The 18,624-nt window shown below is 29.4% G+C and overlaps 1 pseudogene; it reads right to left on the bottom strand.

The window, feature by feature from the left end:
- Window positions 1-4,057: 4,057 nt before the first annotated feature.
- On the bottom strand, window positions 4,058-4,444 carry LOC150038138 (nuclear transcription factor Y subunit B-4 pseudogene; annotated as a pseudogene).
- Window positions 4,445-18,624: the final 14,180 nt, after the last annotated feature.

Genomic DNA, 18,624 nt, shown 5'->3' with positions numbered 1-18,624 from the left:
TTTAAGACCTGGATTCAATACTTGAGAGAACAACCTTTCTCCTATCCTAAAATGGGTAGGCGTGAACTCCGTCTTGCACCCTATGTTCCCAGCTATCTATTAGGTCTTACCCCTGAAATGGGAGGCTTATTGAGCCGACGCTATTGAGCCAACCCTCACCTATGCAAATCTAAGGATAATCCCGAATAAACAGGAGTTCATAGTTAACTCAGTATTAAGATCGAGTTACCTAGGTCATCTAAGTGAAATAGTTAGTCTTATACAGTAAACAACGTTATAAAGTAAGAGTGACTTATTTCTTAGTCCGATCTTATGCAAACTCATTGCATAGGTCGCCCCCACTCCTCATGTCATAATATGTACGAATTAGGATCACATCATATATAGCACTTTACAACTCTTTGTAACAACTACAGAGTAGGCTGCATCCAGTAGTGTTACCAGAATAAGGTACTCAACCTTATTCATGTACTATAGATCATTTTGACTATTACTCAAATCTAATCTACTCTTATGTCTCCACATAAAATTCAAGTACTCATGTAATAGTTATGGGTCTTAGTTTATTGGATTTAGACTTTCATACAATTTATAAAATCAATAATAAGTTTATTGATTATAGAAAATGTTTATCATTTTACAATCTGCGAGTTCTAGGATATAAAACCCAACATTTTTATGGTTTTGGTGATATCTATAGTAATTTCTGCTTATCGCTTTGTTTTGGTCGGTGTTCTGTTCAAATGCATACATTTATGTGCTTATCGCTTTATTTTATTTTTGTTTATACATTTTTACGCTTGATGTTGATTGAATTGTTTTGTGCTTAATAATCCATGTTTTTGTTTTGTTGATTTATGTTCTTGCTTGCATAGAAATTGATGTCAAAATTCCTTTGCAAACTTGCTGATTGCCATTGATGTTCTTGGACGATTTTCTTCATTTTAAGATTTTTTTTTCGTGATGAGTGTGAATTTAATTTCTACTTATTTATTTCTTTCACTTTTCATTGTATTTGATTTCTTTTTGTTGCTGCATTAGTAATTGATATGTGTATGAAAAGTGGTAGATATATATTCATTGCGATTGCCCAACAATATATTTGATACTTTCTTTTCTCCTAAGTTGTAAGTTTGTATTATTGTATATGTCTTGATTTGTTTGTTTTGTTTTGCACAGTGAAAGATAATAATTAAGTAAGATAAGAAGATCATCTTAATGATACAGAATAATCATGTAAATATGATCTTTTTCATTTCATAAGTTAAGTATTGTTGTATAACATATCTATTTTTGTTTGCATAGGAACAATGGTAGGTCTTACAGCTCATAAAAGATAAATCGAGCTAGGTATGAGCTCTTCAACTTTCATAGTAAACTAATTATATTGGGTTTAAAGTTGGTATAGGAGTAAATGTATAATTATGATTAAGTTCAAGTTGGGTTTTAAGTTCTATATTGAGTTTAAGATTGAAATATGTAATTTCGAGTTAGTTTGTTTCAATTCATTAATGTTCTTAGTTGAGTTTTAAGTTTTATATTCATTTTGAGATTGATATATGGTATATTGAGCATTAAACTTATTTAAATTTGGATTTTGCAGATATCTCAAGATTTATGTTGAAGATGCATCTCCCGACAAGCTTAGTCAGGTTGTAGAATTGTGTTTTATAGGTAGTTTGTTATTATGTAATGTTATTTCGAAGTTAAGGATTTGTGGGTGTTATGTTATATTTAAGACAAATAGTATTGGTAGTTGTTTACTTGGCAAATACTTAAGATTTAAACGTGTTTATTGGTAAAATTGTTATAATTTATTTGATATTTGTTAGATTCAAATAGGTATGACATTTGTAAAGAAAAAGAATAGATATAAAATATAGTAAATAAAAAAAAAGTTAATCACTATATCCCGACTGTCTAGGGGTCAGAAAAAGTATAATTCAACTTAAAATAGTTCAACGTTAACTTTTGCCGACGGAGTATCGTACAGAAAGCGTCGGGATAAGTAACAATATTCTGACGACCAATAAAACCATCGGCATAAGCTGACTTCTCCTGATAGTTGTAATTTATTCTTATCGTCGGGAGAAATAACTTATCTCGACACTAAAAGGAACCATCAACATAAATTGACATCTCCCAATGGATGTAATTTATTTTTACCGTCAAAAGAAAGGATTTATCCCGACGGGGGTCGGCAGAAAGCCTCCATCCTTGATCCATCGAGATTTTTTTTCCCTACGACACGAACTTTTTTGGTTGGGAAAGGTTTCCCCGATGGCACTTTCCCGATGATTTTGCCGATGATTGGATTACGGTCGGGATAGGTTTTGCCGAAGGTTTTTTAAACTTTTGTCGATGGTTTCCATCATCGAAAAATGTCCAAATTCTTGTAGTGTAAGTGAACAACATAACTCTTCCTATCGTAGAGAGATCTATTGTGCATATTAAACATAGGCAGTGAACCCGAAGGAACACAATGATACATAGGTAGGAACACAGTCATAGATATAGGTAGTGATTTGTAGAAACACAACATAGGATACACATCATTGCCGATGAAAGGTCAACTATCACTAATTTATCTAGCATTCAAAATACAGTTAATGGATCTCATATCATAATCATATTATTATAGCTCATAGATGTTAACATGCTTGTATAAGTCCTTTCATTCATGTAACATAGCAAAACATTCAAACAATTCCATAACAAGCTTATAAGACTTATTCAACTTAACATAATCATCTTAGTTAGGTGTCTGGCTTAAAGGCATTCCAATAGTAGAATCATCCACCTCGAGAATAAAACCTAAACATATTAAACAAACCAAAATCCCTCTATCTCGAATAAAAAAGTCTTGAATCAACCCCCAACAAGTGACTTGTGCCAAAATTTCTTCCAAACTTAGCACACAAATATCGATCTACACATAATCATAATTAAGGATTTAAAAGAAAAGTATGGACTTAAGTGCAGTCTAGACTGCAATCAAGTACTGTTTTTTTCAAACAAGTGAGTAGCTAAGATCCCGATTCGAGGAAATAAAGAGTTTGATTACAATGTTTAATATTCATAAATTTCCTGTAGAATGCTAGTAGTTATCAATTTCAGTACAACAGTGATTACAATAATAAGCAAATGGTAACTGATTATGTATTTAACCCCATGATTAATTTCAGTTTACCCGAAATTAAATTTTGCACACTACTGAAAAAACAATTAAATCAGAGTGACGTTATTTGGAATTCATTAAAAATCAAAAGGGTAAAATCGACCAAAAATGTTTTTTTAGAGATCTTTACTTTTTAATATAGTATCCTTATCAATTTCCAATCTCTCCAAAGATAAATCTTCCATGAATTTAAATCTTTAAAAAAAAAAAAAAATCTAAAGTCCTTTGCTGAATAGATTTAGATCAACTATCTTATCAATCAACTTAAATTTTAGTCTAAGATCCAAAACCAAACGAAAATAAATCGCAAATAATTTAAGATGGAAAATTTAAAATTACTCAAAAATTTGGGATGTCACATGAAACGTAAAATTACAAATCAAATTTGAACAACATTCGAAAGATAAAATTATAATAATTATTCTTACGATTTTGCTTTAGACCTGAAATTGTATTAAATAATATAAACTCTTTATAATGATTTTATATTTGATTAAATTTATGTTATATATTTATTTTATTGTATGAAATAAATTTGATTCAAAGTATAAAAGCAAGGAACAATAAACCGTTATCAAAATTCATTCATGTTTCTCATTCTTTTTTCTTTTAAAGATACAAGAAACATAAACAATGATCAAACTTACTTCCGTTATCGGTTCTTTAAAAAACAAAAAGTAAGAGACAGTAAAGGAGAATGTTATCAAACAAGTTTCTTTACTTTCCATAATTTGTATATAATACAAATTTTGATATACATGACGCGGTACATAGAAGATTATAACTATATTTCTCAAAAATTAGAACAAGAAACGATAAAATTATTAAAATAACTTTGAAGGGTAATTTGGTGGAGAGGTTTTACCCATTTGACCATCATTAAAATTCATTATTGTGTTGTTCTTCTTGATCATCATCTTCTTCTTGTACTTGTTGAGTAATTTTGCATTTATATTGATCAGCCTTGATTCTCTCAAGTTCTCTAAACTTGAGCAAGTACTTAGCAGAAATCTCAGCATAATTATCTAAGCCACAAGAACCCAAAGCCCAACAAATATCATCTCCATTGAGAATTGTTCTATGTTCTTTGTGACATTTTTGTGCTGCTTCACTTGTTACAAAGCTAATGAACTCACTTGCACATTCTTGCATTGTCTTCTTGGCTTCTTTTGAAATCTTGGCCTTTTGGGGAAGAATCTTCTTCATTATTCTACCAATATTGGCAATTGGTAGCTCAAGAAACTCATCCCCATTATGGTCTCCCATTCTTAACTTCAATATATGTTTTATGATCTAATATGGTGTTGCATTACCTCATATATATATGGTTTGAAAATAATGCATATTAATTAAATATAAGTATTTGATCTGGGGAAAACCTTTTGATGTGTGTAGAATTAGGTTTAAATCATAGTTTAATCTCACATACATTTGTTCCATTATGATCTTTAAACTTTTAGGTTTGTTTTCGTTTTATATATATTGAAGTACTTATATAATTAAATTCACTATTACTTATCGGCTTAAGTTTTTATGTTGACTGTTGATTTAATATACTAAACAGAGAATGAGGTTCTGTTTTTGAATCTTGTACTCCCATTTTCCTCTCCTTGTTAATGACTGATTTCTAGCAATTTTCAAGCATGAGGTTGGTGAGTGTGATAGTATTGATATAATTAAATTTACCATAATTCATTAACCTAAGTTTTTGGGTTGATTAGTGATTCAAGATTTTGGTTTCTTTTGTTTTTAAAATGCATCTTTATGTCTTGTGCACTCTTTAAAAAGAAAATATATTTTAGTCCTTATTTTTATTTTGTTTTAGCTAGCACGGTATAGGAGTGAATTTCAAGCTATGTTAGAGACGAGAATCAGTTAAGTAAAATATGATAAAAATAATATAAGAATAGTTAAGATGATTTAAAAAAACTTTAGAGACTAAATAGACATTTATAATAGTTTAAGAACCAATATAAAACAAACATGAAACATACAAAAAGTTATATATATATTTAAATGAATGATATGATAGGATTTGCATTGACATAAATTATACTTGTTCAGAAAATAAAATTTAAATGGAGTCTACAACAACTTTAGATATAATAACTATAATTATGAGGATGAAAATAAAATAATGATGCGAGAGATTAGGGACCAAAACAATATTAACCCTAAAATAAAAATATAAAAAATGAACTCTATTGGAAAAAAAAAACAACTTTATTGGGAGGTTCTCCCTCTTTTATTTGAAGCTTGGGAATAATGTATATTTTGATTAAATCTTTGTTTTAATATATTTCAAAATTTAAAGAGTAATTTATTTAAATTTCAACTAACTTAAGCATATTTAAACAGAATAAGATACTACTAGGATGAGTATAACTCAATCGGCATACGAACATATTATTTACACGAGGTCTGTAATTTGAATTTCCTATCCCAATTATACTAAAAGACAAATTGAGTAGGACACTATATATTCTCACATATTTATACATAAAAAGTGTTTAATTTTTTTTATTCCTCAAAAAATAAAGTTTGTCTTTAAAATATGTTTTATATACTAATAATGGCCACTTTGAGAAAATATCTTGGTCATAAGTTGCTGAGTATTTTTATATGTTATTTAACTATTTCACTTTTCAATAGCTTAATTGTTGAGGTGTGTATGTCACAGTTCTATGCCAAGTTATACCATTCTCACTACAGTATTTGTCAAAGTCCTCATTACAAAATTCAAGCCCATTGTCAGTTATAAAGTATTTGAACCTTTTAGATGTTTGTGTTTCTATCGTAGCTTTCCATTCTTTAAACTTTCCAAAGACTTGGTCCTTAGTTTTAAGGAAGTATATCCAACTTTTTCTAGAAAAATCGTCTATTAAGGTTAGAATATACCTTGAGCCACTAAGGCTTGGTATAGAAGATGGTCCCTATAGATTAGAATGAACATAGTCCAGTATTCCTTTGGTGGTATGCTGGTATTTTGTGAAGCTTTGTTTGGTAGCTTTTCCTAAAATACAATGTTCACAAAAGGAAAGATGCTCACTGATCCCTTTGCTTAGTATACCCTATTTAGACAGTGCTTGCATACCTTTTGCACTGATATGGGATACTCTTTTGTGCCACAAGTCTGCCTATGTCAACTTTGTTGTTGAAACAGTGTAGGCACTAGTCATCATCTCTACTCCTCTTACTATATAGAGATCATTAACTTTTTTGCCAACCAAAACTATCTTAGAATCCTTAATCACTTATAGGATTCCATCCTTTCCTCTGCACTCACTCAATGGAGTCAAGCATACCCAGAGATATCAGATTTCTCTTGAGTAAAGTTACATGTCCACATTTCTAAGAAGCTTGATTGATCTAGATATTGAACCAACCCCTTTAATTTTGTAGGCTTCATTATTCCCCATGTACACAGATTCTCCATCCACATCCTTGTAGGTATTAAACCAAGGTCTAAAGGGTGTCATATGATAGGTACAACCAGAGTCAAGTACCTAGTCATACTTCACAAGAGGACTTATTTGGTTGGTTTTGTTTCTAGTAGAGGCTAAAGTATTAGAATAGAAATAGGACCCTTCAACCAATAAGGCTTCTGGCTGTTATCCTTTTTTATCCTTCTATTTTTCATGATTTTTCTATTTTAAAAGATAGCAATCGCTCATTAAGTGTCCTTTTTTCCTACAGTAACTACATCTCAATTTGGTTTTTGGTTTATGCTCTTCACCAGATTGATTCTTAGTCCCTTTAACATGATTATGCTTTTTCTTACCCTTGACAAATATCTCTTTTGTACTAGGTTGTTCCTTTTTTTATTGTATAAAGCTCCAACTCCTTAGTTCTCAATGTTGAAATAATGGCATCAGTGGTGACTGACTCTCTGCCATATTTCAAGGCATTCTTTACCTCCTTATAGGGTTTGGGTAGAGAGTTTAACAAAACAAAGGCTTCATTCTCATCACCAATATTTTCGCCAAGGCTCTTGAACCCAGAAACTATCTTTTTAAATTCATCCAGATTGTCTGATAGTGTTTTAGCAGAATCCATCTTAAATGTGAATAACTTTTTCCTTAAAAAACATCTTGTTAGGCAGAACCTTAGTTGCATAGAGACCTTTCAACTTGACTCACATTTTGTAATCCGTGTCTTGATCTATCACCTATCTCAAAATGCTATCATTGAGATTAAAAACTAAAGTTCCATAGACAGTAAGTTTCATATCTTCCCTTTCTTGAGCTGTTAACGTAGGTGGCAGAGTATATGAGTCTAAAAGGACTCCATGTGCTTTCTGTTGTCCAAGAATAGCCTTAATTTTGACCTTCCATAGACCAAAATCACCATTTCTTTCAAACTTTTCTATCTCAAATCTAGCAACAGCCATCACTAACCTGGAAAGAATGCCAAGAACGGTTTTCTTGAGGATGCTTAAAAAATGTGAACTTGATGATCTTTAAATACTCTGATACCAATTTTGTTGGGTTATACTGTCTTATATAGGCCTAATTCAATCAAGATCAATCTTGAGTTGGTGAAGAAATGGCTGAGGAATGCTCTGTTTCTTCACTGAAATTCTCTATTTTTTCTCTCTTATTCAGTAAGCATTTTTATTTCCTCGATGAGTATCTACTCGTTACTTGATGAGTTTCTACTCGTTACTCGATGGTTTTTTTCTTCTTTCCTCAATGATTTTCTATTCTTTCCTCGATGGAACTCGATGAGTATTAATCTTTACTCGATGCTACTCGATGAGAGAAATTCTTTACTCGATACTCTGAAAATGTCGTGATTTGATTATAAAATCATGTTTTCATTGATTTGTAGATAAACAGATGAAGATTGAAGAAGAAGATAAAGAGAAGAAGAAGGAACACACAAAGTTACGTGGTTCGACCAATAAGCCTACGTCTACGGAAAGATTCTTTTTCTTTCTCACTTGAAGATTGCTTACAACAGCTGTAGTTTACGGATAAATAGAAAGTACGATGAACTCTCTTTATTTTCTTCTGATAAGTGGTATTTATAATACATACCATCTAACCGTTACAAGATATAAAGTTTGTTATGTAAACTAAACTAGCTGAAAAATATTTGAGTCATTGTTTTTACAATTCAATATGTGCTAAATACTTCCTTCGGATTCAAATATGTAAATACCCCAAGGAAAAGAGAATGTCTTTCTTGCATAAAAATTAATTTTGCTCACTCCCGTAGTATGGTTTTCTTCTATTGACTTTATTTCCTTTATTAGTTTAGATTGATCACCAAGAATTAGTATACAAAAGTTGAGTTTAATACTGAAAGGATTAAATAAAACTTGGTTTTCATAAAAATAATGGAGGAAAGTAACTTAGACATAAACCCTTGTTATTGACCTTAGACATAGAAAAAACTTTTAGGACCTTGTATTTGTGTTCTTAATTATCTAAATTTGCATTAATCATAGACATATATGTTTAATTGCTTATACTCCTAAAGATACTTCATAGAAGGTTAAATAACTATCGAATCCGGTTCATCATGTTTAAGTTTGTGTCAAAGTTGCAATTGTATGAAAGATGACATTCTCTAACCAAAAGGGAATACACATATTTGAGTCCCTCATTTATTTTCATTATCTCCTATTCAAACACAACCATCCCACAAACTATTTTGGCGTTACATTCAGTTGCTTTTTTGTTGAAAATTTTTTTCATTGATAGAAATTTTGTTAAATCCATTCCCTTGGGTATGAGATACTTGAAATACCTCCTATTATTATTTGTTTGACAGTGTGCACTTGCACTCAAGGATTAAAATATCGATGTTGATATCGATATCGACAGTTATATCAACAAAATGTCGATATCAACAATATTTTTATAAATCATCAATTTTAAAAAATTTCTTTAAGTTAAGAATTAAGTTGTTTTTACTCCCAAACTAAGTTATGGACATTGTTATTAGTATTTATATTCATGTTGGATTAAATAGATGACATTTTTTTTATGTTACACAAACATTAATAAAAGATGTTGGAGATATCTATGGATATTTAATATCAACATCAAACTATTTGATTTAAGGACATATTGATATATCAACATATATTTTTATTCTTGCTTGCACTAGAGATTGGAGGTCATTTTTCTTTCACAGGTTTTCATATTTAGGCACACTATGTCTCAAGCATATCACTCTCTAATAAAGTGACGCCTAATATCAATATGCTTGGTCTTAAAATGATATATAAGGTTTTTAATAAAATTAATAATACTGATATTGTCACAAAATATAGGCACAAAACCACAAAGAGTTTGTTTAATCTAAAGAATTTGAGCATAATAACTAGCAACGTGAAGTGGTTAAAGCAACCGAATTTTCTTTTTATTAAACCAAAATAGTAAGAAACTACAAAAAAAAATTGACAAGTTTCGCTAGTACTCTTATGATCAAGTAAACTGTTAGCAAAATCTGCATCGGAACATCCTACCAAATTAAATTCAACATTTCTAGGATACTGCAAACCTATATTAATAATCTCAAGTAAATATTTAAAGAATCTTTTAACAATATGGTTTCTTAAGATACGATTGAAATCTAACCCAAAATGTATCAAACATGATATTGAATCTCTATGTCTCGATGTGTGGCTAAGTTAAGAAGGTTTGTCAGGTGTAACAATGCAATGTTGTGAGATTAATATTGAACTTTTTCCTTCATATTCTTACGTTGGTGATATTATATGTTTTGTTTAATCATTAGCATGCTTGCATATTTCTATTGAATTGATGCCTCAATGAATTAAGTTGGGTTCATTTTCACTGTAAGTAAATCACAATCCATATTTGTTGTGTTGAATGCAATCAAATAGTATCTAGACTGATTCGATTGTGTTTCTTCAGGCTTTTCCTAAATGTTCATGGCTTGCATGATGTCTTTTAACTTAAAATAGCATTGTAGTTAAATTAGATTTCTAGTTTAATTGGATTCATTTTTAATTAAAAAAAATAAAATAAAGTTTATTATTGAATTAAATAATAATTTTGTGCATGTTTAATTTTTCATTACAAATTGACACATAAATATATGTGATGTTCTAGTATAAATTAATGATCCTAGAAAATTTAATTTACAAAATTTGTCTAATAACTTACAAATTAAGTCTAATTTGGACTAACTCATGTAATTTTACATCACTTAATGTGAATTGGTTGAAGCGAAATGTAACGACTAAACTTTTCGAAATCTCTAACTGGGTCATTACTCCTATACAAGAAACATAAACAGTTATCAAACATATTTCTGTTATCAGTTCTTAAAAAAAAACAAGAGACAATAAATGAGAATATTATCAAGCAAGTTCCTTTACTTTTCATAATTTGTATATAATACAAATTTTGATATACATGACACGGTACATGGAAGATTATAACTATATTTCTCAAAAACTAGAAACAAGAAACGATAAAATTATTAAAATAACTTTGAAGGGTAATTTGGTGGAGAGGTTTTACCCATTTGACCATCATTAAAATTCATTATTTTGTTGTTCTTCTTGATCATCATCTTCTTCTTGTACTTGTTGAGTAATTTTGTATTTATATTGATCAGCCTTGATTCTCTCAAGTTCTCTAAACTTGAGCAAGTACTTAGCAGAAATCTCAACATAATTATCTAAGCCACAAGAACCCAAAGCCCAACAAATATCATCTCCATTGAGAGTTCTTCTATGTTCTTTGTGACATCTTTGTGCTGCTTCACTTGTTACAAAGCTAATGAACTCACTTGCACATTCTTGCATTGTCTTCTTGGCTTCTTTTGAAATCTTGGCCTTTTGGGGAAGAATCTTCTTCATTATTCTACCAATATTGGCAATTGGTAGCTCAAGAAACTCATCCCCATTATGGTCTCCCATTCTTAACTTCAATATATGTCTTATGATCTAATTTGGTGTTGCATTACCTCATATATATATATGGTTTGAAAATAATGCATATTAATTAAATATAAGCATTTGATCTAGGGAAACCTTTTGATGTGTGTAGAATTAGGTTTAAATCATATTTTAATCTCACATACATTTGTTCCATTATGATCTTTAAACTTTTAGGTTTGTTTTCGTTTTATATATATTGAAGTACTTATATAATTAAATTCACTATTACTTATCGGCTTAAGTTTTTATGTTGACTGTTGATTTAATATACTAAACAGAGAATGAGGTTCTGTTTTCGAATCTTGTACCGCCATTTTCCTCTTCTTATTAATGACTGATTTCCAGCAATTTTCAAGCATGAGATTGGTGAGTGTGGAAGTATCGATATAATTAAATTTACCATAACCCATTAACCTAATTTTTTAGATTGATTAGTGATTCAAGATTTTGGTTTCTTTAACTTTTAAAATGTATCTTTATGTTTTTTGCTCTCTTTGAAAAGAAAATATATTTTAGTCATTATTTTTATTATGTTTTAGCTAGCATGTTATAGGAGTGAATTTCAAGCTATGTTAGAAATGAGCATCGGTTAGTAAAATATGATAAAAATAAAAAAAGAATAGTTAAGATGATTTTAAAAAAGTTTAGAGACTAAATAAATATTTATAAAAGTTTAAGAATCAACATGAAACATGCAAAAAAAGTTATATGTATTTAAATGAATGATATGATGGGATTTGCATTGACATAAATTATACTTGGTCAGAAAATAAAATTTAAATAGAGTCTACAATAACTTTAGATACAATAACTGTAATTATGAGGATCAAAATAAAATAATATGAGAGATTAGGGACCAAAACAATATTAACCCTAAAATAAAAATATAAAAATGAACTTTATTGGGGAAAAAACAACTTTATTCGGAGGTTCTCCCTCTTGAAGTTTAGGAATAATGTTTATTTTGATTAAATCTTTGTTTTAATATATTTCACAATTTAAAGAGTAATTTATTTAAACTTCAACTAACTTAAGCATATTTAAACAGAATAAGACACTGTTAGAACGAATATAACTCAATCGACATACGAACATGTTATTTATACGAGGTATGTAATGTTGAAGTGCCTTGAATCTATTTGTTGGCGCTTCGAATAACCTAGTACAGAGGTCTCGCTGTTCAGTTAGCGAGCCGGGGTCCAGGGGCAGTGCGTCCTGGTGGAGGTTCGGGGACAACACCCCTGAAACCTATTCAGATTTTGTATTCAGCATATTTATTTATTTGCAGTTATTTACGTTTTTGATCCTAGGGTTTAGAACAGTGCGATATATAAACTCTATAACCTAGAGGCGCCGTTCTTGATGTGATTCTGAAAACATTCTCTCGAAATAATATTGTTCTCCCTCTGTCTATGGATGTAGCTAACAACTGTTAGTGAACCACGTATATCTGTGTGTCGATTTTTTCCTACTCTACGTTTCTTTTTGTGTTCTCTAATTGTCGATTTCGCAACATGTAATTTGAATTTTCTATCCCCAATTATATTAATAGAGAAATTGAGTAGGACACTATATATTCTCACATTTAATTTTTTTTAATTCCTCGGAAAATAAAGTTTCTTTAAAATATGTTTTATATGCTAATAATGGCCACTTTGAGAAAATATTCTTGGTCATAAGTTGCTGAGTATTTTATATGTTATTTAACTATTTCACTTTTCAATAGCTTAATTGTTTATTCCTAGATTTTGTAGTATAGGCACTATTAAGATACAATTTCAATCTGTGTACTTTGAGTCTATTTGATTATAGGTTGTTGAGTATTTTATATGTAATCTTAAATGTTTGAATTCAATCTTTATACTTCCAATCAATCTCATTTAATTACCAATTTTTTTTTTTTTTTAAATCTCTATTAGCCTTAGCTCAATTTTGAAAACATATTTAGATTATATGCTTTCTTACATGAAAATTATTATTTTTATTTAACCAATTTCAATAATATATAAAAAAAATTTCATAGAAATAGTAAAAAAAAAAAAAAAAAATGATAGACACGAGTAGACTTCTATCCGTCTCTATCAAAGAAGATTAAAATTTTGCTATTTTATGTAAATAGTTTTTTTTTTTTTTTTTTTTTTTTTTTTTTTTTTTTAATTTCTAAAAGCTCTTTAATATATATATTATTTCAAACATTCAATAAAATATACTTGAAAAACATAGACCAAAATGCTAATTTAAATCTAAGTAAAACATTCATTAAGAAATTTTCGTAGAAATTAATTGTTAGTCTCAATTAATCCTAACAAATACTAGGTTTGTTGTAAAGAAGTGAGAAAAAAAAATAGCAACACTTTCTTTCATCACAGCTAACATATGTTAGGTTGGTGTTTTTTCTTTCTTTCTTTCAAAATTTCAATATGAGATATAAGAGATCGAATTTGAGACTTTGAAATTGATAGTTAAAGTCATTAATGTTCATATTCATAAGATATGTTGAAGAATTAAAGGTATTAAATCTACCATTTTATTATTATTATTGTTGTTGTTATTATTATTATTTTATGTTTCTAATAAGAGAAACAATGTTAACATATGATCTAGAGCCTTTTAACGAACACTCTCTACTAGAGTAATCCTTTTATGTATTCAGATCGTCCACATTATCAACTGCCTTTCATCAATGTGAATTATTTCTTCTTAGAACCTTAGTTGAAATCACATGATTGCTTGATCTTCTCTTCAAGACCCTATGTATACCTTGATTTATCAACACATTATTAAATTGCACTTACCATAAGCCAAAGTTGATTATTCCATCTAATTTTTTCACATCAAACTTAATTCATTAGACTCACAAAATTTGACATATGTGCTTCACTCCTAATAAATCTACAAATAATGAGCAATCTACCCATTAACAATACTATATTATGTTTCAATAATTCTTTTATTATGTGGAAATTTAGATAATGTCCCACCATAGAGTATATAGTCTAAATTCTACAAACTTAACCTTTGAGGAATTCTACAAACCTTAATCGGAATAGTGTCTAACACTTAGACTGTGTCCTCCCTTGGACCCTTGATATCACTTGTTGAGAATAACTTCCCATTTCTACTATAAGAATAAGTAGAAAAATGATTAAAAAATTAAAAAAATAACAAAAATAGGAAACATAAAAATTTGCGTACTAGAAAACCCAAAATTTGAGAAAAAACACGATCCGGTAGAAAGAAATCCACTGTATGATTAAATTTTGTTACAATCGTATAGCATTCTCTCCCCGATTCCAATTACAAAAATATTCTCTCAAAATTTTTGTACCACTCACATCATTTTCTCCACTCTCAAAATAGAAAATATCAAATGAGATTTTAACTAGAGTTAGTACACTAAAACTTAAAGTGTTTCTAAATGCGACAATTTAAAATCAAACACATAGGCACTTTTTGTAATGTTCGGAGTTCATCACTTCTTTAAACTTACCTATATGTATTGGGAATGCGATCAAAGTCTCGTATTGACTTGATAAAGGAAAGATCCATGGTATATAAGTAAGGGCAACTATCTCTAATTAATGGTATGAGGCCTTTTGGGTGAATCCAAAAGTAAAACCGTGAGGGTTTATACCCAAAGTGTTTCATGATACTGTAGAGATATTTTGAAGGTCGTTGTCTTTAACAAGTGGTATTAGAGCCATACTCCTGACATAACTATGTTGATAGAATTCTTGAGTGTTGAACAAAGATGTAATCAAGCCTTGGAAGTAGTCATGGTGTGATTTGTGGTTGAACTCTATCGAATAGATGGTATACTGCTCCAATGGAGAGAAGTTAACCTAGATAAGAGTTACATGGAAAGTTGGAGGGGACGCTTGGTGGTTCTTTGCTTAAAGGAGGATTGTTGAGAATGCACCAAATACTCAAATTTGCTAGATGATATATATAAGTGATAATGACAGCTACTAATGGTACGAGACATTTTTAAGTAAAGCAAAAAGTAAAATCATGAGAGGTTATGTTTAAAGTAGACAATATCATATCATTATGAAAATATTTAGAAGGTCATTGTTCCTATTAATATGCATGACATTACTACTTTTATAATATTTTGTCCAAACTCTACAAATTTGAAAATTTACAAATCAATGTAAAGGTCTAGAAATAAAAATAACTTTATACCAAAACTATATTAATAAAAGAGCACGCGAAAGGGAGCAAAAAGTGTTGAACTTTTCTAAATTCTAAAGAAAGTGGAGTGTGCGTTACACACAACACCCATTTGTTTGGTAGAAATAATAATACACATCAAAACTTCAAACAAATGTCAAATAAACAAGAGCCAATAGTTGTGTAGGAAGATGCATGTTTTTAATTAATTAATAAAGTGAAAGACCAGGAGTTCTTCAAATTGTGTTTAAGCTCTTTTTCCTTTGATTGTTTTAATAGCACACAATTGGAATCCAATTAGTTTTGTGAATCCACGTATGAAAAGTGGTCACCTAATCAATAATTAGTAAATTTCAACTAATTTAATGCTGGTTATATTTTAAATAGTCATAAGAATTTCCACAAATAGAAAAAATGATAAACTATTTATAGAGATAAGAAAAAAAATATTGATAGACATCGATAGACTTCTATCAATCTCAGTTTCTATCATTGATAGTATCAATGATAAACTTTTATCAATTTCTATCACTCATAGTGACCGATAGACTTCTATTAGCATCTATCAATGATAGACTTCTATAAGTTTTTATCAAAGATAGACACTGATAGACTACTATTAATATCTATCAGTGATAAACTTGTATCAGTTTCTATCAATGATTAATGTTGATAGAGTACTTCTATCAACATCTACCCTATAATAGACATTGATAATAATGTCTATCACAATTATAATTAAATTTTGTTATTTGTGTAAATATTTTCCCTTTTCTATTTTTGAAAATCCCTTTAAACAATTTTACTTTCTTTTTTCTTTTATTTTACTTTTATACTAGTTTATTACTATGCATATTAAATTTTAAAAATATAATCTCTTTATAAAATTTTCATATGTGATTTCAATATGTATTGATATTATTGATATTTATGTCATAATTCATCATATCTATTTAATCTCTTGCATATGATTGCTAATATTTGTCTTTTCATGCTATCAATGTAAATCTCAAAAGTAAAATAGAATATAATTATATACCAATTTTACTTAGGACGGATTAGTAAAACATTAGTGATAATTAGAACACGGTCGTTGCTTTGCAACAAATGTGTAAATATGTAATATTTGTAAATGGCTCTTCTCATTTTTTTAAATATTTTTTATTTTAAGGTCATTTTTTTTTTAAAAAATGTGTAGTATTTTTAGTATTTGAAATAAACTTTTTACATATTGAAAATTTGTTGCAAAACATCATAAAATTTTATAAGTCTACTATATGTACATGTCAAAAGTTCTAATATTTTCTAATATATTACTAACCCTTTCTATACCCAAAAATAAAACAAACAAAAATCTAACTTCTAGGATATAGTTCATTAGTCTTTCATTTCTTGCTGATAAGTTCCATGTCCTTTGACCTTTGTCACACCTTTTTGTGAACTCATGTACATCCTTGAAGAGTGTAAGCATTGATTCCACTAAACAACCTTGGTTGTTGTCTTCATTCTTGCAAAATGTCTTCTTTAAGGAGTTGTATGACATGCAATCAACACTTGTGTTAGAGATTTGATTTGGTGTTGTTATATTTGTTTAGGATGTTTGTGACTGATATTTTTGGATTGTGCGTTGACCTATCTCATGATTGTCTTTTAGTATGTCTCTACAATAACGGTTCCAAACAGTATGATGTTATTTAAATTGTTGATTCTGTAAAATATTTTTTTTCCTATCTTGGTTGTTAATTCTTTCGATTTTGTTTCCTTTTATGAGCATGCTGAATCCGTTTTAGGGTTGTCTCACTATCTTTTTCCGTTGTGGCCTTTAATTTAGGGTTAGCATTCAAAAGATCATTTGTGTTATGTTCTTTGGTTGTTTTGAAGAAATCCCAAGTGTGTTAATCTTACTCTTGAGAAGGTTGTGCTTCTGTAGATCATGAGTCTCTCTCAAGCTCTTACTAGATTGTTCTACAACAATTTGAATTTGTATTCTCAAACGTAGAGGGAGCCTAAGTATATCAAGTGGAGTGGTTGTCATTTGAGGGTAGAAAGATAATATCTTAGTGAGAGGGAGTCTCACACTTAGGAGGAACCTAAGGTTCCTTGAAAAAGAGTTTCATACTAAGGGGAAGCCTAATTCTTCACAAATATCCACATACTTAGGTGGAGTCTAAGTTACATTGATAGGGAGTCTCACATCTAGGGAGATCCTAGGTGATCATTTGAGGAGTTAAGCTGTACGTTTGTCTTTGTAATCGTCCCTTCTTTACATACAAGTATATTGTTGTAATCACTTAACATTATATTAATGAAGTTATCTTTTCGTGCCTCCCAAACATAGGTGATTTTACACCGAATTGAACCATCAAAACTTTGTGTTATGTTCTTCTTTACTCTTTTTATAGTTACACGTGGCATTGGGTGTTAGATAATCTTTATTTCAACCTGCAATATATCTTCTTCTATCACACATTTCCTCCAAATTTGATATAATCCCAACTTATAAAGGTCAGCATATCTCAATAGTAATTCTTGACATCATGGAAGTATTTCTTCAGTAGATGGAAGGAGGATTTATAGACTTAATTTTCAAAAACAAAAAACAAAAAATCAAATGGTTATCAAACGGAGCTTGTATATTTTAGTTTTTGAAAACATGACTTGTTTTTTGAAAATATTGGAAGAAAGCTAACGAATAACAAAACAAAGAAGCCTAGAGATGAAAGTGGTGTTCAGAAGTTTGATTTTCAAAAACCAAAATTTTAATGGTTATCAAAGTAGACCTAAATTATTATATATATAGAAAAAAGACCAACCCGCTTCTCATTTCTCATCGAATCAAATGAACAATTATTGAATCATACCACATAATGTGGTTGTCTCATTCAGAATTATGTATACATCTAATAACCATGTTGAATATAGATTCAAAGTACTTTAATTTGATTTCTCTTTCATACATTCACGATGTAAGATTGTCTACCACATTGTGTTGTACAATAATTTATTCAAGTCAAGAGGAACAAGAGGATTGTCTATATTTAGTTTGAGCCAAGATCGAAGATTCACCAAATTATTCTCTTGCCAAGTTTTGTTTAACATTTCTCGATCCAGATAAATCTACTTCGTGCATGTTTAGGAATAATTACAATTGTTCAAATGTTTTTAGTCATTCTTAAACTAATGACTCAAAATTAATTCAATATTTAATCTTTCACTTTAAATACAATTTTTCATATCATCAAAATTGATTTTGAATGATCTAAAATTTGTTCCAAAGTGATTTTGAAAATGACAAAAGTGATTTTGACCCTTTCAAGAATCACTTTCAAACGTGTTATACTCTTGAATA

This window comes from Benincasa hispida, chromosome 2 (genome assembly GCF_027475165.1).
Source record: "Benincasa hispida cultivar pf3 chromosome 2, pf3_genome.v1.1, whole genome shotgun sequence".
In the NCBI taxonomy this organism is placed as follows: domain Eukaryota; kingdom Viridiplantae; phylum Streptophyta; class Magnoliopsida; order Cucurbitales; family Cucurbitaceae; genus Benincasa; species Benincasa hispida.
Note: the sequence above shows the minus strand (reverse complement) of the source record. Positions and strands in the feature narration are given on the sequence as shown.